The following is a 27,469-nucleotide window of genomic DNA, read 5'->3' on the forward strand; positions in this document are numbered from 1 at the left end:
CAAAGACAGCCTCTGTAAGCAAGATTACATGTGTATATAGCCTTTGTTGTTGCTGTTCAGTCACTCAGTTGTGTCTGACTCTTTGTGACCCCATGGACTGCAGCACCCCAGACTTCCCTGTCCTTCATAATCTCCCAGAGTTTGCTCAAACTCATGTCTTGAGTCACTGATGCCATCCAACCATCTCATCCTCTTCTCCTGCCTTCAATCTTTCCCAGCATCAGGGTCTTTTCCAATGAGTCGGCTCTTCACATAAGGTGGCCAAAGTAAAGGAGCTTCAGCTCCAGCATCAGTCCTTCCAATGAATATTTAGGGTTGATTTCCTTCAGGATTAACTGGTTTAATCTCCTTGCCGTCCAATAGATAGTCTTGGTCCTTTTCAAAATCTCAAACGATAGCATACTACCTTTTTACTTGAGAGTTCTTGGCAATTGGACGTTTAACTTGGCCTTGTTAAAGGTGTCATACTCCTCTACTTTCTAGAGATTCTGATTGCTAGACACTAGGGGTTTTTCTGATTTTTGTCTATTACGAGCTGCAGTGAATAACAACCTCTCCGTTTCAACCGTCCTCTGGACTGTTTCCTTGGGTAGTTATTAACATGCTTAACTTTCCTTGAAGAGAAGAGGATGTAGGAAGGGAGGGGTCTTCTTCAGGCCTGCTGGGAAGGCATGTCTACTACCATATCCCCTTGAGAGGGCGGCTCGTACTGTGGAGGTTATGAGGGAAAACTCCCAGAAGGATCTGGATGCAATGCAATAACACATTGGTCAAGGTATTTTATGAAACCGAAAACACTGAAAAGATTTTTTTAATTTAAAAAATAAGTTTAAAAAAATTTTAAATAAACATTAAGGACTTCCTTGGTTGTCCAGTGGTTAAGAGTCCACTGGTTAAGACCCCCCAGTGCAGGGGTCTGAGTTCAGTCTCTAGCTGGGGAACTAAGATCCCACAGGTCGTATACCATGGACTAAAACAATTTTTTTCCATAAAATAAATAATTAACAATTTAAAAATTTAATTTAATTTTAATTTAATTTCAATTTTAAAAATTGAAATTTTAAAAATTTTAAAAATTTTTAAAAATTGAAAACACCATGCAGATATAATATGGCGTGACTACAAAGTAATGGGTCAGATTCGACTGGAATCCTAGACTGGAACCAGCCACATTGCTTTATGCTTGGATAGGTGATGCGCAGATTGAGAACACCGAATTCAGAATGACTCAGGGGAAACCTGGAAATACATTGTCTCACGTACCAGTCCATAGTATAGGCTTGGCTTTAGGAACCACTAGGCTTGAGTGCTCGGATGATGTCACAGGACTCAATTTCTTGACCTTGGCTCTGTCTTCTGGTGTGTTGTCTCCAGACTCAGAGGTCTCCCCCTTGTGGGGACAAGATGGCCACAGCAGCACAAACCTCAGGTCCCTTCCAGCTCTCACCCTACAGGAAAGAATCCTCTTTCCTTGCAGCTGATCTTGAGTCTCCTTGACCCTGACTGGCCAGTCTTTGGTCAGGTGGCTGCCCCTGAACCAACCAGAGAATGTCCTCCAACTGCCCCTGCCCAGATGAAATACCTTTTCCAAAACTCAAGGCAATGTCAACTCCACCGGAATTCCTTGGACTAAAAGAAAAAGAGTGGATATCTGAGCATAAACCCTGTGCTATTTTGGCATTTTTACTGTTCATGAGCCTATCCTTTCAAACTTCTGGCTCAGAGAGCTGAGTTCCCTTCAAGGGTTATCTTCGCATTTTGTTTTTGGTGGTGGTAAAAACAGCAATGGGCTTCCCTGATGTCTCAGAAGGTAAAGAATCTGCCTGCAGATTCAGTCCCTGGGTCGGAAAGACCCCCCTGGAGAAGGGCAGAGTAACCCACTCCAGTATTCTTGCCTGGAAAATCCCATGGACAGAGGAGACTGGTGGGCTTACAATTCATGAGGTCGCACAGAGTCAGACGTGACTAAGCAACTGACACTTTAACTTCCAGAAACAGCAATTAGATGCGTGTATGGGGCAAGAGGAGGTTTACATATTGAAATGACCTTTAAAAATGTTTCTTCCCTTATGAGACACAAGAAAAATTCTTCTTCCTGTCAAGTGAAGAGGCTTGCCCCATAAAGAATGAAGTTAGTTCTTAATCAGAGTTGTAGGGAGAGCAAACACACACGACTGAGATCAGATGCAGAAAGCCCTGCTCTACACGGAAGGACATTTAAATCAAAGGAAAAAAAGAGCAGTAATTATTCTCATTTAAGCAGAACTCAGGCATGCCTTTACTGTCACAAAGAGAAAACGAAGGAGATCCCCAAACAAGCTCCCCTACCTTCAAGCTTTGAAAGAACAAATAATGGGATGCAAATCACCCGGAGAAAGCAATGGCACCCCACTCCAGGACTCTTGCCTGGAAAATTCCATGGACGGAGGAGCCTGGTGGGCTGAAGTCCATGGGGTCGCTAAGAGTCGGACACGACTGAGCGACTTCACTTTCACTTTTCACTTTCATGAATTGGAGAAGGAAATGGCAACCCACTCCAGTGTTTTGTTTTGTTTTGTTTTTAATTTTATTTTATTTAACTTTACAATATTGTATTGGTTTTGCCATATATCAAAATGAATCTGCCACAGGTATACATGTGTTCCCCATCCTGAACCCTCCTCCCTCCTCCCTCCCCATACCATCCCTCTGGGTCGTCCCAGTACACCAGCCCCAAGCATCCAGTATCGAGCATCGAACCTGGACTGGCGACTCATTTCATACATGATATTATACATGTTTCAATGCCATTCTCCCAAATCTCCCCACCCTCTCCCTCTCCCACAGAGTCCAAAAGACTGTTCTATACATCAGTGTCTCTTTTGCTGTCTCGTATACAGGGTTATTGTTACCATCTTTCTAAATTCCATATATATGCGTTAGTATACTGTATTGGTGTTTTTCTTTCTGGCTTACTTCACTCTGTATAATAGGCTCCAGTTTCATCCACCTCATTAGAACTGATTCAAATGTGTTCTTTTTAATGGCTGAGTAATACTCCATTGTGTATATGTACCACAGCTTTCTTATCCCTTCATCCGCTGATGGACATCTAGGTTGCTTCCATGCCCTGGCTATTATAAACAGTGCTGCGATGAACATGGGGGTACACGTGTCTCTTTCCCTTCTGGTTTCCTCAGTGTGTATGTCCAGCAGTGGGATTGCTGGATCATAAGGCAGTGTTCTTGCCTGGAGATTCCCAGGGACGGCGGAGCCTATGGGCTGCCGTCTATGGGGTTGCACAGAGTCGGACACAACTGAAGCAACTTAGAGGTAGCAGCAGCAGCAGCAGCAGGCATGTCTTTACTGTCACAAAGAGAAAATGAAGGAGATCCCCAAACAAGCTCCCCTACCTTCAAACTTTGAAAGAACAAATAATGGGATGCAAATCACCCAAAATTGTGCTAAAGAAGTTAATGCTGAAATAACCAGTGAATGGGGACTCTCTGGTGGCTAAGACAGTAAAGAATCCACCTGCAATGCAGGAGACCCAGGTTTGATCCCTGGGTCAGGAAGATCCATTGGAGGAGGCCATGGCAACTCCCTCCAGTATTCTTGCCTGGAGAATCCCATGGACAGAGGAGCCTGGCAGGGTTGCAAAGAGTCAGACATGACACAGTGACTAAAAAACAACAAACAAATGAGCGTGTCGATTCTCTCATCTTATTTTCTTGGCTTGGGCATTGATTTTAATTCCTGTCCTCATCTGCCTTCTGCTTATTTACTCAGCTCTGTCCTACCCTCGTGTCTTCACGTCACGGGAACTCGCCAGTCTCACTGAGCACAGTGGTGTTTGCCACCTGTAGACAGGTTGGGCTAAGGACGGCTGCTCAGGGTCTCACCTTTCATGCACGTCAGCAGTTACCATCCTGCCCTCTCTTCTGTTTTTAGGGAGAGTGTAGTGACTCTGGGGGCAGGTGAGCCCCGCTAGGCAAGCAGGCAGGGACCACGAGGAGTGCAGGTGTAGAGCAGGCAATCTGACAGCCACAGGGAGGAACCAGGTCCAGAGGGGTGGGTGCCCTTGGCTCTCTTCTGGCTCTGTGCCCAAGCGGCTCCCAGCTCCCTCCCCCACATTCAGTGTTCCCCTACAGTCAAGTACCCCAAGCTGTGTCGACTCTCAGATTTTACTTTGGCCAGTAACAGGTTGTAACATTTTAAATTTAAATGCCTTTGGGTGGGATAGGTATATATGTGTATCTCCTGTAGTGTTTCATGCCTCCCCCCCACCTCCCTGTGCCTTTCACAGTCCTGCTCCATTATACTTTATCTGACCCTGACCTTCAGCTTGTGGGTGACACATTAACTTTTTATTTTTTATCACCTTAATCCTCTTGCTCCTTTCTGTCTCTGAAGTAAACAGCCTCAAGAAGTGACTCTCAAACTTGAGCGTATACTCCCTCCCATGCCTCCACTGCTTCTCTGGGTTCCACCAGCCCCGGCTCTCCACGTGTACCTTTGTGTCCTCAAACAAGCCACCCCTCTGATCTGCACACATTCTGGCCCCACTTCCTGCCATGCCCTCAGCCTCCTCCTAATTAATTCACACTCAGTCTCCAGAGCTGCAACCACATGTCATTTCCCCAGGAAAGCCCTTCCTGACCGCCCCAGGCTGGATCCCATCACATGCTGAGTGCCCTGCACTTCTGCTTCATTGCACCTGCCTCGATTGACCTGTAATAATTGCCCGTGCAATTAGCTATTAACTGAGGTCTGCCTTCCTCCTTCCCCTCCGCCTCCCCGACCCCGACCTCTACCATCTCCCAAACAGGAGTTACCGGAGGGCGTTTCCCCTCTGCCTCCCCCACCCCGACCTCTACCATCTCCCAAACAGGAGTTAAGGAGGGCGTTTCCCCTCCGCCTCCCCCACCCCGACCTCTACCATCTCCCAAACAGGAGTTAAGGAGGGCGTTTCCCCTCCGCCTCCCCCACCCCGACCTCTACCATCTCCCAAACAGGAGCTACCGGAGGGCGTTGACTCTGTTTGTCTTGATCACAGTTGTGTCTGCAGCTCCTGGCACAACCTGAATGCTCATTGATTAGTGAAGGAGGAAGGGAGTGAATGAATGAAAGGATGGTTAGGACGTCATCAGGCTGAGGTGGCATCTCAGGGGAAAGACAGCATGAACAAAGGGCCCCCAGTAGCGCAGCCTGGGGACCCGTGGGGTCTAGTTTATTCATAAATTCCAGCCAATGTGAATGAGCTGGACTTCCCAGAGGCCCCTCGGGGAGCGGGTTCCTGTGTACTGTCATTCTTTCCTCCACCCGAGGAAGTGGGTGAAGGATTCCACGTGTCCACCAGGTGTAGGCAAAAGAGGATTTCTCAACTTCTGCGGGCTCTCTCACTTGTCCTCACTCAGTCCCCTTGGCACCTCCTCTGGTAAGCTTTCCTCTTCTCCCCACACTGTTTAAACTCCTTGTTCTGTTTCCTCTTAAGATAAAGTCCATTCGGTGAGATGATCCTTGGTGTCTTTATCTTCCATCTCAACTCTGACCCTTGACAGGAACAGGCTTCCCAGGAAAAGTTTTTCTAAACATCTGTGGCTTTACCTGAATTGTTTTTGTTTGAAGTTTAAATGGATCCATTGATTTTTCTGACCCATTCAAGTACTTTGCTATTTTTAAATAAAAGAGAGACGTGCTAAGTGAAAGCAAGCCGAAACCACCACCATTGGTGAAAATCACCTTCAAGAAGGACAGACCACCTCTCAGAGGCCTGGCCAAGCAGTGGAGGGGCTCCAGTCTGGGTGCAGGAGATGGCGGGGGAGACCCTGCCGGTGGTCCTACTCATTACCTGTCCTCTTTGCTTTGCCGGTCAGGGGATGGATCTGAAGCCCCCTCTGACTCTGATGACTCACCAGGGTCCCTGAGCTCAGGGTCAATGATGTCACTCTTTCCCCTTCACTGAAGCCCAGGAAAGCCCCAGAGCATGGGTCACCGGGTGGCAGCCTTGGTGGCTTAGCCTGTATCCTTGGACAATCATCTTACCCATCAGGGTAAGCAGTACATTATGAGGTCCAATTTATAGGAGAGGATTCTTCCCTGCAGAACCCCATGGACAGAGGAGCCTGTCGGGCTACAGTCCATGGGGTTGCAAAGAATAGGATATGACTGAGTGAGCATAAGGAGATTAGAAAAGTGGCTCTTGGGACTTTTCTGGCAGTCCAGTGGTTAAGACTCTACCTTCCAATGCAAGGGGTGCAGGTTCAATCCATGGCTGGGGAACTAAGATCCCACATGCCACGTGGTGTGGCTTAAAAAAAAGAAAGAAAAATGGCTCTTTCTGAGTTCTGTGAAGACTCTAAATGAACCAACCTCTCACTTCCACCTAATGGGCCTGTGACTCAGAAATGGGCCACGTGATTGATGTTATGGATTGCAATGGATTGTATGTTAATGTCCCCTCTAACAGCCGTATGTTGCAATCCTAACCCCATAATGTGATGGTTTTGGGGAGGTGGAGCTTTGGGGTAATAATCAGGCCATGAGAGTAGACCTCTCCTGGATGAGACCAGTGCCCTTATAAGAGACCCCAGAGAGCTGACTCCCTCTCTTTCCGCTGTATAAGGACACTCAAGAAGTTGGCAATCTGCAGCCCAGAGGAGGGTCCTCACCAGAACCGCACCAGGTAGGTACCCCTGATCTCGAGCTGTTGGCCTCCAAAACTGTAAGAAATAAATGTGTGTTGTTTAAACCTCCCAGTCTCCAGTAATGTGCTATAGCAGCCTGAGCCAAGTTCAGTTGGAAGAGGGATTCTCTGCATCCACAGGGTCTCCCCGTAGTCCCTTCAGGGCTCCCCACCTTATCCCTCCTCCAGCTCTGGAACATGCTGATCTGGTCAGGTAGAGAGTGGAAGGAGGCCTCCTCTTCCTCTGCACACTCCTATTCTAACCAGAAAGGCGTAATAATCACCAAAAAGGTCACAGGCCTGGTCAGTCATTAGGTATTCATTCTCCCCTGGGGAACACATTGTAGTGAAACAGAAGAAATTCCTGGAAAAGTCAGTGGCTCAGGAACACATGGCCTGGACGTATTAATGATAAAACACTAGGTTAATGCATCCCAGGACCAGAGCAGCTAGGAGCCGTTTACCCCAAGGGCCCAGGAAGCAACGGCAACTGCTCACAAAATCTGGTGGGTCATATCAGAACTTGCTGAGCTTGCTGAGGGGGTCAGTGTTGGGCAGCAGGAAGAGAAAGTGGATGGAGGAGGGCATGAAGGAGCTCGGGACTCCACGTGCCAGGTAGCATAAGTTCAGTTCAGTTCAGTCGCTCAGTCATGTCCGACTCTTTGCGACCCCATGAATCGCCAGGCCTCCCTGTCCATCACCAACTCCCAGAGTTCACTCAAACTCATGTCCATCGAGTCAGTGATGCCATCCAGCCATCTCATCCTCTGTCGTCCCCTTCTCCTCCTGCCCCCAATCCCTCCCAGCATCAGGGTCTTTTCCAATGAGTCAACTCTTCGCATGAGGTGGCCAAAGTATTGGAGTTTCAGCTTCAACATCAGTCCTTCCAATGAACACCCAGGACTGATCTCTTTAGAATGGACTGGTTGGACCTCCTTGCAGTCCAAAGGACTCTCAAGAGAGTCTTCTCCAACACCACAGTTCAAAAGCATCAATTCTTTGGCGCTCAGCTTTCTTCACAGTCCAACTCTCACATCCATACATGACCACAGGAAAAACCATAGCCTTGACTAGAAGGACCTTTGTTGGCAAAGTAATGTCTCTGCTTTTCAATATGCTATCTAGGTTGGTCATAACTTTCCTTCCAAGGAGTAAGCGTCTTTTAATTTCATGGCTGCAGTCACCATCTGCAGTGATTTTGGAGCCCAAAACAATAAAGTCTGACACTGTTTCCACTGTTTCCCCATGTTTTCCCATCAAGTGATGGGACCAGATGGCATGATCTTCGTTTTTCTGACTGTGTGGATCACAATAAACTGTGGAAAATTCTGAAAGAGATGGGAATACCAGACCACCTGACCTGCCTCTTGAGAAACCTATATGCAGGTCAGGAGGCAACAGTTAGAACTGGACATGAAACAACAGACTGGTTACAAATAGGAAAAGGAGCACATCAAGGCTGTATACTGTCACCGTGGTTATTTAACTTATCTGCAAAGTACATCATGAGAAACGCTGGGCTGGAAGAAACACAAGCTGGAATCAAGATTGCTGAGAGAAATATCAATAACCTCAGATATGCAGATGACACCACCCTTATGGCAGAAAGTGAAGAGGAACTCAAAAGCCTCTTGATGAAAGTGAAAGAGGCAGCATAAGCCCTGTCACCAAGTCAGGCTGCCATGCCTCACCTGTGAAATGTGATGAGATTTACAGCTCCAAGCATGTCTGGCCTTCTGGCTGCAGGTGTGACACATCTAGAATCTTCTGCTCTTCTTAAGTATCTTTCATTGGCCTTTCCCTGCTCATAAAATTTTATGAGTCTTGGGTTTTCTAAAGCAAAACAAATACGACCTCCTCTGTCAGGTCAGCGCTCAAGGCCGTCCTGATCTTCCATGATGGAGCCCACCAGCCCTTTCACTTCTGCCCTCACTAAGGCTTCCCCTGCAGCTCAGTGGCAGAGTCCACCTACAATGCAGGAGTCATGGGTTCAATCCCAGGTTGGAAGATCCCCTGGAGGAGGGCATGAAAATCCACTCCAGTATTCTTGCTGGGAAAATTCCATGGACAGAAGAGCCTGGTGGGCTCTAGTCCATAGGGTGTCAGAGAGCCAGACACGCCCGAGCATTCTATAAGACAGCTGGCGGCAGTGAGGCACAAGACTCCATGCCCACCCGCTCATTTTCCTCTAGCCCTCGCTCCTTTTTCAAGGTCCATTTCCAGGTTGTCTTCCTTCTTGAAGACCCTTTTGAAGCTGGTCTCTGTGGGCCTCTTCTCTCTCTGAACTTCATTATAGAAAGAAAATGCTGCATCTCAGTTCTGATATGAACCACCAGATTATAAACTGTGTGACAGCAAGGTCTTCTGTGTTGTTCACCAGTGTATAATTTCCATCATTTAGGACAGTGGCTGGCACATAATAGGTGCTCAATAAACTTTTGCTGATTTAATAATTTCCATTTTTTAATGTTTGTTTTGTTTTGTGGATACAATTTGGTTGCCCCAAGTGTACTGAAGACTCTTCAAAGCTTAACCCTGGTTCCATAACAGATACCTGGAATATTCTTGACCATGATGAAAGTGGCCATTGGAGCCCAGAGAGGGTAGTTACCATGTAGGATTGGGTAAGGTTGATGTCTTGGTCAATGCTTTTTCGGCAATGCAATTTGAAATATGAATCAAGAGCCTTAAAACTATCCTCATCCCTGGATTTGGGAATAGTACTTCTGGCAATTCACCCTAAGAAAATTAACTGAGATGTAATCCATATTAATAAAACAAGAGCGACTGTAACTTATTAAGTACTTTCATGTGTAGAACAGTCCTCTGCTCGCCAGTTTTCACCTATCCTTTTATCTGACCCTGTGAGTCACTTTATGAGATCAGTATTATGATTCTCATTTTATAAATGAGAAAACTGAGGCTCAGAAAAGTTTATGCAACTTGACTGCGGTCACACTTGGTAAATGGAAAAGCCAGAATTTGATCTGGGGATATCTGGCCCCCAAATCCACATGTTACATCCTTATCACAATAGTAGAAAATCATGAGCAATCTAAATGCCTAGCAAGAGGAAACGAATTGAGTTAATTACAGTATATCTACAAAATGGAAAGTTAATAGCCATCAAAATAGTTCTTGGGGGACTTCTTTGGTGGTCCAGTGGCTAAGACTACATGTCCCCAAAGCAAAGAGCCCTGGTTTCGATCTCTGGCTCGGGAACTAGATTTCACATCCTGCAACTAAAGATCCTACATGACGCAACTAAGATTCAGAGCAGCCAAATAAATAAATAAGGGAGGAAGGGACAGTTAGGGAGTTTGTGATGGACATGTACACACTGTTATATTTAAAACAGGTAACCAACAAGGACCTACTGGGTAGCACGTGGAACTCTGCTCAATGTTATGTGCCAGGATGGGATGGGAGTTTGGGGGAGAATGGATACATGTATATGGCTGAGTCCCCTTGCTGTTCACATGAAGCTATCACAACATTGTTAATAAATGTTAACAATACAAAATAAAAAGTTTAAAATAAATACTGTATAGGTGTATAAATGTGTTTTTTTAAGTTCTTGGAAGACTATTCAATGCACAGGAAATACTTTAGATAAAAAGTGACATTAGTATACTGTGGTGGGTAGCATGGTGGTCCCTAAAAGACACGTCCATATCGGAATCCTTGGAGCCTGTGATGGTGACCTTATTTCAGAAGTCTTTTCAGGTGTAATTAAGGATCTGAAGATCATCCTAGACTAACCAAGCAGGTCCTAAATCAAAGGACAAGCATCCTTATATGAGACAGAAGAGGCCAAGACACAAAGGAATGTAGACTGTGATGTGCAAGAGTGTGGAGGCAAAGAATGGGGTAACGTGGCCATAAGCCAAGGAATGCCAACAATCACAAGGTAGAAGAGGCAAGGGAAAAGTCATTCCCCACAACCTGTGTATGGAGGGCGGCCCTGCTGACACCCTGATTGCAGACTTCTTGCCTTCAGGACTGAGAATACATTTCTGCGGCTTTAAGCCACCAAACTTGTGGTGACTTTTTGTATCAGCCCCAGGAAACTAATACAGATTTCAAGCCATATGTGCCTTTGGAAACCTTCCTCTCTGTCATGACAATCCAGACCTGTTACACTGTGACTCCCGCCTAGATCTCAAGTCAACAAGCATTCTGTTGATTCTGCCCCAGGAAATGCTGTCCTTTCTTTCCTGGGCCTGTATCCTTTGACACAGGGGCATCTGGCCACAGAGATCAGTACACATATGGACACGTACCATACACCCGACATAAAAATCTGTACTGAATATCACCACTGGGATTTGGTGCAGTCAACACTGAACAAGCGCTGAGCACTGAGCTGAGCATCAGGGACCCGCAAAGACCCTTTTCCATTGTGTAGCGCTTTGGAGTTCACAGGTCACATCCCTGTGCATTGGGCTATTTGATCTTCACACCACCCTAAAGGCAAAACATTTTATACCTGTTTTGCAGATGAGTAAATGGAGGCTACAGAGATATTAAATGCCTTGCTCAAAGTTATGTAGCAAGGCAGAGCTTAAATCCAGATTGCCTGCCTATCCTTTCTAGGATACTAATCTCTCCCACAAACTCAGGGTTTTGGAAGTCCAGGGAGAGAAAAATGAAATATCATAGTAGAGAGACAGGCAGGGTTCTTAGAAGAGGTAGAATCAGAGGAGAGTCTTATAAGATGGTAGAATCCCTATAGATCAGGGACAGGCAAATTATGGCCAGCAGGCTAAATACACCCAACCTCCTGTTTTTATAAAGTCTTATTAGAACACAGCTTAATTCACTTGTTTACATAATTGTCTATGCTACAATAGCAGATGTGAGTATTTGTAACAAAGACTGTATGACCAGCAGTCACTGAAATATTTACTATTTGGCTCTTAATAGAAAAATCATTCTGACCTCTGCAATAAATGGTTCCATGTGTGTGAGACAAGCCTGTAGGGGTGGAGGTGAATGCTTCCAAGATAAGAAAACCCACACGTTCTGGTTAAAAGAGATTTTAATTCCTTGGAGTAACTATCTTTCAGGCTGTATTATAACAGACACTGGTGGTGCCTATTATGTGCCAGGCAGTATTTTAACTGCTTTACACACAGCAACTCTTCACTATTATGAGTTGCTGTTGTTCAGTTGTTAAGTTGTGTCCTACTCTTTGCCACCCCATGAACTATAGCTCACCAGGCTTCCCTTCCTTCACTATCTCCCAGAGCTTGCTCAAACTCATGTTCATTGAGTCAGTGATGTCATCCAATCATCTCACCCTCTGTCATCCCCTTCTCCTCCTGCCTTCAATCTTTCCCAGCATCAGGGTCTTTTCCAGTGAGTCTTCACATCAGGTGGCCCAAGTATTGGAGCTTCAGCTTCAGCCTCAGTCCCTCCAGTGAAGATTCAAGGTTGATTTCCTTTAGGATTGACTGGTTTGATCATTATTATTATACCCATCTTATAGATGAGGAAACAGAGACCAAAAGATCAAGCAGCAGGCCCCGGCTTGCACAGTTAGCAGTGGCAGAGCCTTTGTTCAAAGCTGGGCAGTACCTGCCAGAGGCTGTGTGCAGAAGCACCTGTATATTTCTTCTCACGCCCTTAGGAGTCCTGGGCATTCATTAATTCACCCAGTAAGAATGCACAGCGTCCTGTTGGGGTGCAGGCCCGATGCTCAATGCTATAAGGAGAGCCAGCTGTTTGTTTCTGCTCAGGCATTTCCTACCATTTTCCTGACAGCCCCCCCGCACCCTGCCGCTCACTTGGGAGCAGACACACCATTCCCAAGATGGTGACTCTGTTTTGATGCACTGGCCTTGGGAGGTCAGGAAAGCTATGACAAAGTGGGTGCAAAGGCTTTTCTGGAACAGAGACAAAGTACAAAAGCCATGATGCTGTGATCAAAGATGGAGTCACCGGCTGAGTAAGGAAGGGAGGGAAGCTGTGGCGAGGGGAGGGAGGGTGGCTGTCATGATGCCCAGAGACTAGTCACCAGGCCTCAAGGGTGTCTTACATCCACTTGAGGCTTCGGGACTCTGCCAAAAGCTGCACTGTGATTGACTGGAGAGGATAAGGGTGATGAGCGAGTCAGCAGCTCCAGCCCTGTCAGCACCCATCATCTTTGTTTGTCTTTGTTTGTCTGCCTAAATAGCCTATCATGGTTTATTTCTCATCCCTCTGCAAAGGTGATTGGTGCAAGAAAATGAAGTATCTGGCATCTTATCCAGAGACACAAAACTTCATACTGATTATTGCATCTGAGGTTGAGGAAGGGAGGAGGAAGGGAGGAGGCTGCTCTGTGGGAGCGTGTTTAAGGGGAAACGAGCAGAGTGCAGCAGGCACCCACCTGCGGAGGTGAATTCACCTGTCCCTGGCCTCCTGCCACTTCACCCCAGGCTGCTAGGGAGACAGGAGGGGGAAGAGAAACTGACGGCTGAGGGGAATTCGTCTCCAGTCTTTATCAGCTCTCTCCACCCACACCCTTGCTCCCTAGGCAGAGAGCCTGGCAGGAGAAAAACAGGCTTTACTTCGAGCTTCTCTGTCACATACGCCTTTCCCCTACCCACCTCACTGGCCCAACACTGAGAAGAAGAAAGAAGAATTGATCAAGGCTCCCCGGCCCTTGGGGAGGCATCACACACAGCATCAGTCATGCAGTCGTGGGTGTTAAGTTGAAAAAAAAATGAATACTCTCCACCCCAAACTAAATGGAATGAAAGAAGGAAATACTTGCGTATGAATAGCAGGCTGCCCTCTCAAGATAGCTCCACCATCTGGAGGCGAGCCCAGGAGGCAGGAGAGGGAACTGTTCCTGAGTTTCTTAATCACAGCTCTCAGGGGGCATCCGCTGCAGCCAGCTGCCCACGACCTCAGCACACAGCTCTTGGCACAACTGCTGGTAATCAAGGGCCCAGAGGCTGCTCAAACGGAGCTTAATGTCTGCTGGGGGGTGGGGGCACATAGAGCTGAAACAAATACAGAACCATAAACGATGCTGTGCTCCTAAAGAGAAGAGCCAGGTGCCAAGAGTGGGGAGGTAGCTGGAGACCTAAGTTAGTTGGGGGCTCAGAGGAAGTGTGGAGGCCGCTTTGCGGTGGGTGGGATGCAGCTGAGGCTGGGGGTGGGGTGAGGGGGCAAGCTGTGTGGGCAGAAGAAGCCACACCTGCCAAGCCCACAGCTTTAAGCCAAGCAACAACCCAAGCTGGGTCCAAGGGGAGAGGGTGACATGAGAGGAAAATCAGGGGCTTGGGTAGGCCCCGAGCAGATGTGACTTTTACTGGGATTTCCCCGGGACTCGGGCCTCTAGGCACCAAACACCGCGGTCCCTAGTTCTTTCTCAGAAGATTTGCATGTTGTTTGCTTGGTATCCCTCAACTTTGTATTTTTCATTGTTTTAAACCCAAACCCTGCAGCCTTTTTCCCCCTGTCTTTGTTCATGTTTCAGTGCCATCATTTCTTCTTTCTTTGAGCTATATTAGGCAGAAAAATATGTCTAGGGAGGAAGCCAGAAGACACGAGAAAGACCCTCAGAGGGACCCTAACTTGGAGTCTCCTTCACTGGAGACCCCATTCTCTGTCCAGCGCCAAAGGACACATTCCCAACTCTGCTGCCAACTGATTGTGTGACCTTGAACAAGTCACTCACCCCTCTGGGTATCTGCTGCCTCATATGTGAAATGAATGCATCACTTTAGGTCACAGTTACCCCACCTGGGATGCACAGGTAGGCTTTAAGAGGGTCCAAGACTCCTTGAAATTGTATGTAAAATTTAGTGGATGAGAGAGTTGTGCCCTTTTCCTGCAGAGAATCCAAGGTGCTCTCACTCAATTCTCAATTAGGATCAGGAACCTCCCCCACCCCAAAATTAAGAATCCCTGCCCTGAGTGATGTCTGGCAACCGCAGCTCTCATGATCATTCAGTTGTCAACTCTGAAGTCTCATTAGACGTGAACTTACTGTAAAGCCCATGAGATGTGAGCTTCTGGGGCCCCGTGAGAGCAGGGAGATGCTGAGCATGTTCTAGGCAGAGAGGGAAGCCCGTTACAAACAGGAAACATTTCTATATGTGCATGTCTGATAAACCACCTAAGGAGATCACTGAAGAAACAGACCCGAATCTGCAGGGTGTCAGCAATTTACTATGAGCTCTGTCCCCCACCCCCAAGCTAAAGAAATATTCATTTGGTACTTAACTTTGTTCCCAGTTAGTGCTCCTGAATTATTAAGTCTTTGGACATCATACAACCTGAATTCACTCCTGGGTCTGGAATGCAACCAAGGCTGTGATGACCCAGTGGGCTCAAGCACTGGCCAGGCCAGTGGCAGTCAGACACCCAGGGTGGGAGTGGGGATCCCACACCACGTGCTGCTCCACCTGGCCGGCTCTCCTCTTACTTGGGAGCTTAGCCATCCTGGTTTCTGCTTCTTTTTCTTTCCTTTCCTTTTCTCTTTAATATGGATTCCAGGGAGTGGGTTGGAAATGACCTGATCGAGGGGCCAACCTCCCTGGGACAAAGGCCCGGTATTTTTGACGTGGGAGTGGCGTCGGCTGTGACTCAACCCCATACTGGCCCAGGGACAACACCTCCTTCAGAGTAGCCGCTGCGTTTGGTTTCAGGCAGCCCAGCTGTGTTCTGCATGACCGAATCGGACACCTCTCACTTCCTCTGAGAACGGAACTTGGTGTTTGGATGACGTGCGGGCAAGTCGTTTGTGCAAAATAGCACATCTCTATCGTCGGTCTCCCACCCCAACCCCAGGCCTAAAGAAAGACAAGAAACAGAAAAAAAGCAACACCTGAGAGGAATCCGGCTTCCAACGAGTACAGACATTCTTAGCCCTGAGCGTTGCCTGCAGGACTGGAGAGTGACTGTGATCACTCCTGATTGCTGCTCAAATCTCAGGTCAATGTCTTCCAGGCTGTGTGACCCAGGCCAGAAGGTCACTGAAATAACACTGGGCTTAACTGACCCAGAAAGGAGCACTTCATCCGAGCCTTCATCTTCTTCATCTTCTCGGGACAACACGAGGCATACCAACTGGGGTGGCACAGGTGGCGTCCAGCACCCAGCAGGTGCCTCCTCCAGGGCAACAAGAAGAGCTGGCCCTGTTGGAGGGTGAGATGATAAAGCACCTGCCCCCTTGACAGTCCTTCCTGCGCACCCCTTCTCCCACCCTGTGTGCAGGGAGGACACCACAGTCTAGGCTTTGAGACATTCGAGGGGTGGCCCCACCCTCTAAGTTGGAGGGAAGCCTGGTCTCCATGTGGTTTGCAGGCGTCGCAGTGCCCCAACACACCTGGGACAGATGTGTGATCTCTGAACCTGCCCATTTCCTTCCTGCTTGTAGGCTCAGTGGCTGGACTGTGGCCCACACTGATGAACGAATCCTCCAGGAGTGAGACTCCTTTGGAGTTATTGGCTGGTGAAAATAAGCAAAGGACTGCAAAGATCCACGGGTCATGTGAGGCAGTCTGGTCTTCGGCAGCTGACAGCAGAGACTCCAGGAGGCCGAGGAAGGCACCCGCTCTCCTCCCACGGGTCTGGTGGGTCTGATTTGCCTGAAGCCAGTGGAAGATAAACAGGCAGCGGGTATGGTGTGTGAAGCCAGAGGCCCACAGCCTGAGAACTGGGGCATCACTGATGCTCTCTGGGTCTCCCCTTCCTGTCTGGGGAGGACTTTAATACCCACCTCAGAGTGATGTTTGGATGACTTAGCACAGTGCCTGGCACGCAGTGGGTGCTCAAGGCATTTTCATGCCCCCCACCCTCCCCTTTCCCCTCCCTTACCCTTCCTCTGTTTGCACTGCCTCCAGGATGAGGCTGTCACCTCAGGGACTCTTCAGCACTTGAGGCCTCGCTCTCCCTCCCCACCTTCCTGAGCAGTCACAGAGTGATGCAGATGCTCCTGCCCTTGCATCTGGTTTCCCTGCTTCTTCCCCAAGCACGCTGCTGTGCCAGCTCTCTTGTCTCTGGTCTGGATTCCAGCAGCCACTGCTCGCCTGCCCTAGGGTGGTCCTGTGCTCTCAGGCAAGATGCTCTTCTACCAGCTCATGGTCTTTGTCTCCTTTGGGTACATGTCTGCCCTCCTCCCTCCTACTTGGATCTCACCTGGGGTCCTTCTCAGCTCAGGACTACAGACCTTTCAAGGGATCAGGTCCATGTGACAGCAGCCACCAAGAGTCCCCAGCTGAAGGATCCAGCCTCTGCCCACCTGCCCATCAAACATGGAGGCTCCAGGAATTGTCATCACAGGAAAGGCCAAGAGTCAGAAAGATCAGCTGAGCCACCCCCCACCCCAGGCAGCTTCCTTATAAGGAAGAAGAAGAGGAGCAGGAGGACGAAGTCATGGCTTCTAGAGGCTCATCCCTAAGATGTCCTAGTGGAAGAAGCCAGAGTTCTGTCTCCAGGGGCTTTGTGCAAGACCTGGGGTGGGGTGGGGTCACTACCAGCCCCTATCTTTGGCCCCTCCCTCTCACCCTAACCCTCTCTGCCTCAAGGTGGCTAGGAGCACAGTCTGTAAGTCTCGTGACACTCCATATTATCATTAGGTTGAGTTTGCAACATAAGCCTCAGTTTTGCTGTTCTGGAATGCCTTCTGAATGTGCCTGAGTAATGTCTTCCTCTGGTTTTGATGTTTATTCCAAGGAGGAATGTCACTGGAATGCATCTTCTACTGACACCCAGGCTACTGGTCCTCAGCCTTGAGGCTGACCAAGCTGGCTTACCCATTGGATAATGTGGTTTGCCAGGTATGGGCCAGGTTGAGCATGTCTCCAAGACAAGCAGCACAGTTAGGGACACAGTCTGTGGCCATAATGATTACAATAGAAATGAACAAGTAGCTAGTTTCTTAAAGCATGTCCCATATACTCAGCTCTGAGCCAATGGAAACCCATGCAGGATCTGATCTCATCATCTTAGGCAAACTGATTAGTTACCAATATCCCCATTTTACGGATGAGAAAATGAAAGCTCTAAAACTGAGAAAACTTGAAGGAGAACAAGATGGTAGAGGAGTAGGTGGACGTGGAGTACATCTTTCTCCATGGATACATCAGGAATACACCTTCAGACACAGAAGTGCATGCAGAACACCAGCTGAGAGCATACAGGAGTACCTGACCAGAGGAAAAGAATATATAGAACCACTCCAAACTTGAGATCAAGCCCTGAGCCTTTGGAGTGGGACCGCTGACTCCAAGACCCTAGACTACCAGAGAACTAATCCTAGGGAGTATCAAATAGTGAGAACTCACACAAAGGAAACCGCTTGAATACAAAACCCAGCATCACCCAACCACCAGTAGCACCCTGTGCAGGACGCCTCATCTAAACAACAAACTAAGAAAAATACAAACCCAGTCATCAGCAGACAGGATTACCACCTCATTCAGCCTTGCCCATCAGAGAAAAACAAACAAACAAAAACTCAGCACAAATCTCACCATATACAAAGCTTAGACAAACCACTGGACCAACCTTAGGAGGGCAGAAACCAAAAAGGAGAAAGAATTCAACCTTGAAGACTGGGAAAAGGAGACCTCAAACACAATAAGTTAAAAAAGATTAATGAAAAGGCAGAGAAATACTACACAAATGAAGGAACAAACTAGAAACACAGAAGTCCAAATAAATGAAGAGGAAATAGGCAAACTCCCTGAAAAATAATTCAGAATAATGGTAGTAAAGATCATCAAAAACCTTGAAAACAAAATGGAGAAAATGTAAGAATCAATTAACAAAGACCTAGAAGAATTAAAAAATAAACATACAGAGACAAACTACACAATTACTGAAATTTATAATACTCTAGAAGAAATCAATAGCAGAATATTTGAAGCAGAAGAACGAATCAGTGAGTTGGAAGATAAAATGGTGGAAATAACTTCTGAGGAGCAGAATAAAGTAAAAAGAATGGAAAGAACGGAGTAGAGTCTCAGAGACCTCTGGGACAAAATCAAACACACCAACATTTGAATTATAGGGATCCCAGAAGAAGAAGTGAAAAAGAAAGGGTATGAGAAAATTTTTGAAGAGATTATAGTTGAAAATTTCCCCAACATGGAAAAGGAAATAATCAATTAAGTCCAAGAAATGCAGAGTCCCATACAGGATAAACCCAAGGAGAGACATGACAAGACACATACTAATCAAACTAACAAAGACTAAATACAAAGAAAAAATATTAAAAACAGCAAGGGAGAAGCGACAAGTAACATACAAGGGAAACCCCATACGTTTAACAGCTGATCTTTCAGCAGGAACTCTGCAGGCCAGAAGGGAATGGCAGGATATATTTAAAGTACTGAAAGGGAAAAATCTACAACCAAGATTACTGTACCCAGCAAGGATCTCATTCAAAATTGATGGAGAAATAAAAAGCTTTTCAGACAAGCAAAAGTTAAGAGAATTCAGTACCACCAAACCAGGTTTACAACAAATGTTAAACGGACCTATATAGTCAAGAAACACAAGAGAAGAAAAAAGATCTACAAAATCAACCCCAAACAATTAAGAAAATGGCAATAGGAACATATATATCAATAATTACTTTAAATGTAAATGGATTAAATGCTCCAACCAAAAGACACAGACTGGCTGAATGGTTATAAAAACAAGACCCATATATATGCTATCTACAGGAAACCCACTTCAGACCTCAAGACACATATAGACTGAAAGTGACAGGATAGAAAAATATATTCCATGCAAATGGGAAGCAAAAGAAAGCTGGAGTAGCAATCCTCAGAAAAAATGGGCCTTAAAATAAAGAATATTACAAGAGATAAGGAAGGACACTTCATAACGATCAAAGGATCAATCCAAGAGGAAGACATAACAATTGTAAATATCTATGCACCCAACATAGGAGCACCTCAATACGTAAGACTAACACTAACCGACATAAAAGGAGAAATTGACAGTAACACAATAATAGTAGGAGACTATAACACCCTACTTACACCAATGGGCAGATCATCAAAACAGAAAATTAAAAGGACACACAAGTCTGAAATGATACATTAGATGAGATGGATCTCATTGGTATCTTCAGGACATTCCATCCAAATGCAGAAGAATACACCTTCTTCTCAAGTGCACATGGAACATTCTCCAGGATAGACCACATCTTGGATCACAAGTCAAACCTCAGTAAATTTAAGAAATCATATCAGGCATCTTCTGTGACGACAATGCTATGAGACTAGATATCAACTACAAGAAAAAAAACTAAGAAACACAAACTCATGGTGATTAAACAACACATTTCTAAATAACCAGCAGGTTACTGAAGAAATCAAAAAGGAAATCAAAAAATTTCTAGAAACAAATGACAATGAAAACACAACAACTCAAAACCTATGGGATGCAGCAAAAGCAGTTCTAAGAGGGAGGTTTATAGCAATACAATCCTACCTCAAGAAACAAGAAAAACATCAAAAAGACAACCTAACTTTACACCTAAAACAACTGGAAAAAGAAGAACAAAAACACCCCAAAATTAGTAGAAGGAAAGAAATCATAAAGATCTGAGAAGAAATAAATGAAAAAGAAATGATAGAAAAATAGTAAAGGTTAAGAAAACTAAAAACTGGTTCTTTGAGAAGATAAGCAAAATTGACAAGCCTTTAGCCAGATTCATCAAGAAAATAAGAGAGAAGAATCAAATCAATGAAATTAGAAATGAAAAAGGAGAGACTAACAACAGACAATGCAGAAATACAAAGGATTATAAGAGACTATTATGAACAACTATATGGCAATAAAATGGATAACCTGGAAGAAATGGACAGATTCTTAGAAAAGTTCAATCTTCCAAGACTGAACCAGGAAGAAATAGAAATTATGAATAATCCAATTACAATCACTGAAACTGAAGCTGTGATTTAAAAAATCGCCCAAAAAACAAAAGCCCAGGACACAGAGAGAATTCTATCAAACATTTAGAGAAGAGCTAATGCCTATCCTTCTAAAACTCTTTCAAAAAGTTGCAGAGGTAGAAACACTTCCAAACTCATTCTATGAGGCCACCATCACCCTGATACCTAAACCAAACAAAGACAACACAAAAAAAGAAAACCACAGGCCAATATCACTGATGAACATAGATGCAAAAATCCTCAACAAAATTTTAGCACACAGAATTCAGCAACACACATCAAAAAGCTCATACACCATGATCAAGTTGGGTTTATTCGAGGAATGCAAGGATTCTTCAATACATGCAAATCAATCAATGTAATACACCATATTAACAAACTGAAAGATAAAAACCATATGATAATCTCAATAGATGCAGAAAAGGCCTTTGACAAAATTCAGCACCCATTTATGTTTAAAACTTTTCAAAAAATGAGCATAAAAGCAACCTACCTCAACATAGTAAAGGCCATATATGATAAGCCTACAACAAATATTATCCTCAATGGTGAAAAACTGAAAGCATTCCCCCTAAGATCAGGAACAAGACAAGGGTGTCCAATTTCACCACTATTATTCAACATAGTTCTGGAAGTCCTAGCTACAGCAATCAAAGAAGAAAAAGAAATAAAAGGAATCCAGATCAGAAAAGAAGAAGTAAAGCTCTCACTGTTTGCAGATGACATGATACTATACATAGAAAACCCTAAAGATAGTATCAGAAAATTACTAGAGCTAATCAGTGAATTTAGCAAAGTTGCAGGATGCAAAATCAATATACAGAAATCACTTGCATTTCTATATACTAACAAAAATCAGAAGGAGAAATTAAGGAGTCAATCCCATTCATCGTTGCAACAAAAAGAATTAAAAATTTAGGAATAAACTTACCTAAGGAGATAAAAGAACTGTACACAGAAAATTATAAGACACTAATGAAAGAAATCAAAGATGACATAAACAGATGAAGAGATATTCCATGTTCCTGGGTAGGAAGAATCAATATTGTGAAAATGACTATACTAACAAGTGCGATCTATAGATTCAATGTGATCCCTATCAAATTACCAATGGCATTTTTCATGGAACTAGAACAAAAAATTTCACAATTCATATGGAAACACAAAAGACCCCGAATAGCCAAAGCAGTCTTGAGAAAGAAGAATGGAGCTGGAGAATCAATCTTCCTCACTTTAGATTCTATTATAAAGCTACAGTCATCAAGACAGTGTGGTACTGGCACAAAAACAGAAATATAGACCAATGAAACAAGATAGCCCAGAAATAAACCCATGCACCTATAGGTAACTTATTTTTGACAAAGAAGGCAAGAAAATACAATGGGGCAAAGATAACCACTTCAATAAATGGTGCTGGGAAAACTGGACTGCTGCTAAGTCACTTCAGTCATGTCTGACTCTGTGCAACCCCATAGATGGCAGCCCACCAGGCTCCGTCGTCCCTGGGATTCTCCAGGCAAGAACACTGGAGTGGGTTGCCATTTCCTTCTCCAGTGCATGAAAAGAGAAAAGTGAAACTGAAGTCACTCAGTCGTGTCCGACTCCCAGCGACCCCATGGACCGCAGCCTACCAGGCTCCTCTGTCCATGGGATTTTCCAGGCAAGAGTACTGGAGTGGGGTGCCATTGCCTTCTCCAGACCCACCTCCTAGAGTAACAGAAATAAAAACAATAGTAAACAAATGGGACCTGATTAAACTTAAAGCTTTTGCACAGCAAAGGAAACTATAAGTAAGGTGAAATGAAACAACTGACAAAGGATTAATTTCCAAAATATACAAGCAGCTCAAAAAACTCACTGCTAGAAAAACAAATAACCTAATCAAAAAGTGGGAAAAAGACCTAAACAGACATTTCTCCAAAGAAGACATACAGATGGGTAACAAACACATGAAAAGATGCACAACATTTCTCATTAATTAGAGAAATGCAAATCAAAACCACAATGAGATATCACTTTGCAATCGGTTAGAATGGCCATCAGCAAAAAGTCTACAAACAATAAATGCTGGAGAGGGTATGGACAAAAGGGAAAGATCTTGCACTGTTGGTGGGAATGTAAATTGATACAGCCACTATGGAAGACAGTATGGAGATGCCTTTAAAAACTAGGAATAAAACCACCATATGACCCAGCCATCCCATTCCTAGGTATATACCCTGAGGAAACCAAATTTCAAAAAGACACATGTATCCCTTTCTTCATTGCAGCACTATTTACAGTAGCTAGAACATGAACGCAACCTAGATGTCCATTGACAGATGAAAGGACAGAGAAGTTAAGTTGTGGTACATATACACAATGGAGTATTACTCAGCCATAAAAGGCTGAGTCAGTTCTGATGAGGTGGATGAACCTAGAACTTATTTTACAGAGTGAAGTGAGTCAGAAACAGAAAGATAAATAACATATTCTAATGCACATATATGGAATCTAGAAAAATGGTACTGAAGAATATATTTACACGGTGGCAATGGAGAGACAGACATAGAGAATAGACTTATGGACATAGGGAGAGGGGAGGAGAGGGTGAGATATATGGAAAGAGTAACATGGAAACTTACATTACCATATGTAAAAGAAATAGCCAACGGGAATTTGCTGTATGGCTCGGGAAACTCAAACAGGGGCTCTGTATCAATCTAGAGGGATGGAATGGGGTAGGAGATGGGAGGGAGTTTCAAAAGGGAGAGGATAACTGTATACCGATGGCTGATTCATGTTGAGGTTTGACAGAAAACAACCAAATTCTGTAAAGCAATTATCCTTCAATAAAAAATAATTAAAAAGAAAAAAATTAAAAGGGAAAAAAAAGCACTTAGAAAAAAACAAAATAAAATAAAATGGGGAGAACTTGTCCAAGGCCACGCTTGTATGCCAGGCAGCCCAGAGCCTGTTCTAACCACTGTGCTGTGATGCCTCATGGAAGTGGAGTTTCTTGCTGATTCTGAGCCCACACAGTGGTTTAGCACACCAAGTTTAATCAGCACAAATGACTGAATGTGTTTGAGCAAGGCTGCCAGCAACCAGCCGAGGGATTCCCCTACACCAGGGATCCAGGTGGAAAAACAAAACGGGGAAGGACTGGACCACTCCTTACCTGCCCCTCCCAGCCTCTCCATTCCAGCCCACTTTCCTCTCCCACATTTTCCAACCACCCACCCATCTTCCAAAATCTACCAGGAAGAAGGGAGAGCTACCTGAACACCTACAGCAAGCATGTCAGTTTCCCTTAATCACATGTTTAGTCCTTATCCAGCTTTTTGAGATTGGGTATCATTTCTGCTCATTTTATAGATGGAGAAACTGAAGCTTTGAGAAGGCAAGAGACTTGCTCAAGATCATGTTGTTGGCAGAACTGGGCTTGAGACAAAGCTAATCTGATCTAGAGCCTGTGCTTTGTCGGCCACACCAGCAAAAAAGAGACTCCCTCTGAAGTAGCAAAAATGACTTCAGAAGTTTGGAGAGCAGAGCCAAGCCTGACTGGGAAGGAGGGGATGGCCAAGAAAGAGACGTGACCCTCCCCTGCTCATTCCAGCTCATCCACTCCCTGCCAAAGGTGAAGATGCTGGCTTCCCAGCATCAGATATCTGCAGGTAAGCCACCTGTTGCCACCTCCCCTGTGATACACTTAGCACAAGGCATCAATTCAGTTTAGTCACTCAGTTGTGTCTGACTCTTTGCGATCCCATGGACTGCAGCATGCCAGGCTTCCCTATCCATCACCAAATCCCGGAGCCTACTCAAACTCATGTCCATTGTGTCAGTGATGCCATCCAACCATCTCATCCTCATTGTCCCCTTCTTCTCCCACCTTCAATCTTTCCCAGCATCAGGGTCTTTTCAAATGAGTCAGTTCTTCACATCAGAATTGAAAGAATTGGAGTTTCAACTTCAGCATCAGTTCTTCCAATAAATATTCAGGACTGATTTCCTTTAGGATTAACTGGTTGGATCCTTGCAGTCCAAGGGACTCTCAAGAGTCTTCCCCAACACCACAGTTCAAAAGCATCAGTTCTTCAATGCTCAACTTTTTTTATGGTCCAACTCTCACATCCATACATGACTACTGGAAAACCCATTGCTTGACTAGATGGATCTTTGTTGGCAAAGTAATGTCTCTGCTTTTTAATATGCTGTCTAGGTTGGTCATAGTTTTTCTTCCAAGGAGTAAGCGTCTTCTAATTTCATGGCTGCAGTCACTACCATCTGCAGTGATTTTGGAGCACAGAAAAATAAAGTCTGTCACCGTTTCCATTGTTTCCCCATCTATTTGCCATGAAGTGATGGGACTGGATGCTATGATCTTAGTTTTCTGAATGTTGAGTTTTAAGCCAAATTTTTCACTCTCATCTTTCACTTTCATCAAGAGGCTCTTTAGTTCTTCTTCACTTTCTGCCATAAGGGTGGTGTCATCTGCATATCTGAGGTTATTGATATTTCTCCTGGCAATCTTGATTCCAGCTTGTGCTTCATCCAACCCAACATTTCTCATGATGTACTCTGCATATAAGTTAAATAAACAGGGTGACAATATGCAGCCCTTCCCTGACGTACTCTTTTCCCAGTTTGGAACCAGTCTATTGTTCCATGTCCAGTTCTAACTGTTGCTTTTTGACATGCATAGAGATTTATCAGGGGGCAGGTCAGGTGGCCTGGTATTCTTATCTCTTTAAGAATTTTCTACAGTTGAGTAGCATAGACCAAGGGGCTAGACTTCTGGGTGCTCATTAAGCCAGGGAGCGCTGAAGATTCTATGACCTCGGATTGTACACTGCCATCCATCTGACTGTCTGGCAGCTCAGCCAGCTGGCCAGAGTTTCCATGCCAGGGAGCTGGGTTGGGTTCTGTGACTTCCCTATAGGGAGACGCCTTACTCGGGGCCACCCAGACCATAGGCACCGATACACTGGCCTGCTGCTGCCTCTCACTGCACAGAGGTAGGCAGGTGCAGGCCTATTGCACAGGGTTTGAGAAACTCCAAGGAGGTGCACGTAGCCGTGGATCCAGGGGGTGGCTTAAATCCCACACCTCTCATCCCTCGGGTGACCTTGGGTAAGCTTCCAGGCCTTGCTAAGCCTCAATGTTCATGTTGGAAAAAGGCATCAACAATACCTGTCCGCAGTTTTGGTTGAATCAGGAAATTTATATAAGCATCTATCCCAATGCCTGGCACATAGTAGGTGCTCTTTAAGTTAAAGCTTTTAACTTTTTTATTATTAAATATCTCCAAGATTCATGTCATCAGAAAGAAGAGTTTCAGGGTAATCCCAAATGAAGAAGCATAAAAGGCCACAGACGGAAATGTCCTGTGTGACTATGAAGGATGGTCATTTAGTCTGGAAGTAAGAGGACGGCAATGAGCAGGCACATTTTAGGTGCTGTGCTTAAACTACTCAGTTTGTGTGTGTGTGTGTGTGTGTGTGTGTGTGTGACTGAGCCAGAAGGGGAGGGGACACACATGCAGCAGACTAAAACTTAGTCCCCACTCTCAAGCCATTTGCACAGAATTGGAATACAAAGAAGAAAAGAAAAAAATGCTGAAATTGACACTCGTAAGATACGAAGTGCTGTAGGAGTACAGAGATGGGAGAGTTCACATCCCACTCAGGTGGAGGTCCTGAGTGATTTACCATGCTTCCTGGAGAAGGCGCACTTTGGAGGGGTTTTGAAGAGTGGATAGGATTTCAACAGGTGGCAAGGCAGGTGAGGGAAGGGGCAAAGAGGATTGTTGAGAAAAGTCATGGAACAGGGGAAAGCAGAGTGTGCTCAAAGAACCTGTGATAAGGAAAAATACCAAATATAAAAATATTCTTACTAGTTACCTCCATGTGGTGGAGTTTTTATTTTTTATTTTTGCACCTTTCTGAATATTTTAAAGTCTCTAAAGTAAGCATGGATGGTTTCTATATTCAAGAAAAAAAATCATTTTAGACTTCAGCATCAACAACAAAATTAGCAGAAAGACATCGTTTCAGGATACAGGTAAAGAACTGAGAAGTTCTGAAATTCCATGAAAGATGACAGTAGACAAGGGGGCTGGTGTCTGACTGGGACCCCAACCTCAGCAGTACTGACATTTCAGCCCGCTCACTGGGTCCTGTACTTGTGGCATCCTGGCCTCTACCCACTACATGCCCTCTGCCTTTCCTTCTGCCCCAGATACAACAACCAAAAATGTCTCCAGACATTTGCCCAATGTCCCCAGGGGGCAAAATGGCCCTGGGTGAGAGCCCCCACTCTAAGGCCTGGAATCTTGTGTGTCAAGGACGAGTCATTCTTCCAGAGTTCCCCACAGGCACAGGGAGTGGATTTCCTTCACTGTCTTTCTCTCCTGAAATGCTTCCTTCTTTCATCAATACCACTCCAGACCAGGAGGCAGAAAGCCTGAACTGAGGTCTCAAGTCTTAACACCACCTAGCTACATGAACTTGGCTGAGTTGAGTGGCCATTCTGTGCCTCAGCTTATCTGTGAAATGGGTAGACTTGATGAGCTCTAAGATTTCAGGAACCCGTGTGTCAATGCCAACTCCCTCATTCTGTAAGTGAAGAAAATGGCATTCACATATGTTGTTTTGCTCAAGGTCACACACCTAACCATGGGCAGAGCCGTTACTAAAATGCAGCTCTCCTGATTTCTACACGTGCCGTCTTCCACCCCTATACTCCTCTTCCCATGCCATCTATGGATTAGAAGCACAGCTTCCTTGTGCTGAAGAAGGAAACTGGAGAGTGAATGGACCAGCTAACATGTATGCGCCATTCACTGCGCAAGGCCACAGAGAAACCTCCTCTCTGTAAATAACAACAGTGCCAGTGATGTGACTTTCCGAAT

The sequence above is a fragment of the Bos indicus genome, chromosome 26, assembly GCF_029378745.1.
Source record: "Bos indicus isolate NIAB-ARS_2022 breed Sahiwal x Tharparkar chromosome 26, NIAB-ARS_B.indTharparkar_mat_pri_1.0, whole genome shotgun sequence".
In the NCBI taxonomy this organism is placed as follows: domain Eukaryota; kingdom Metazoa; phylum Chordata; class Mammalia; order Artiodactyla; family Bovidae; genus Bos; species Bos indicus.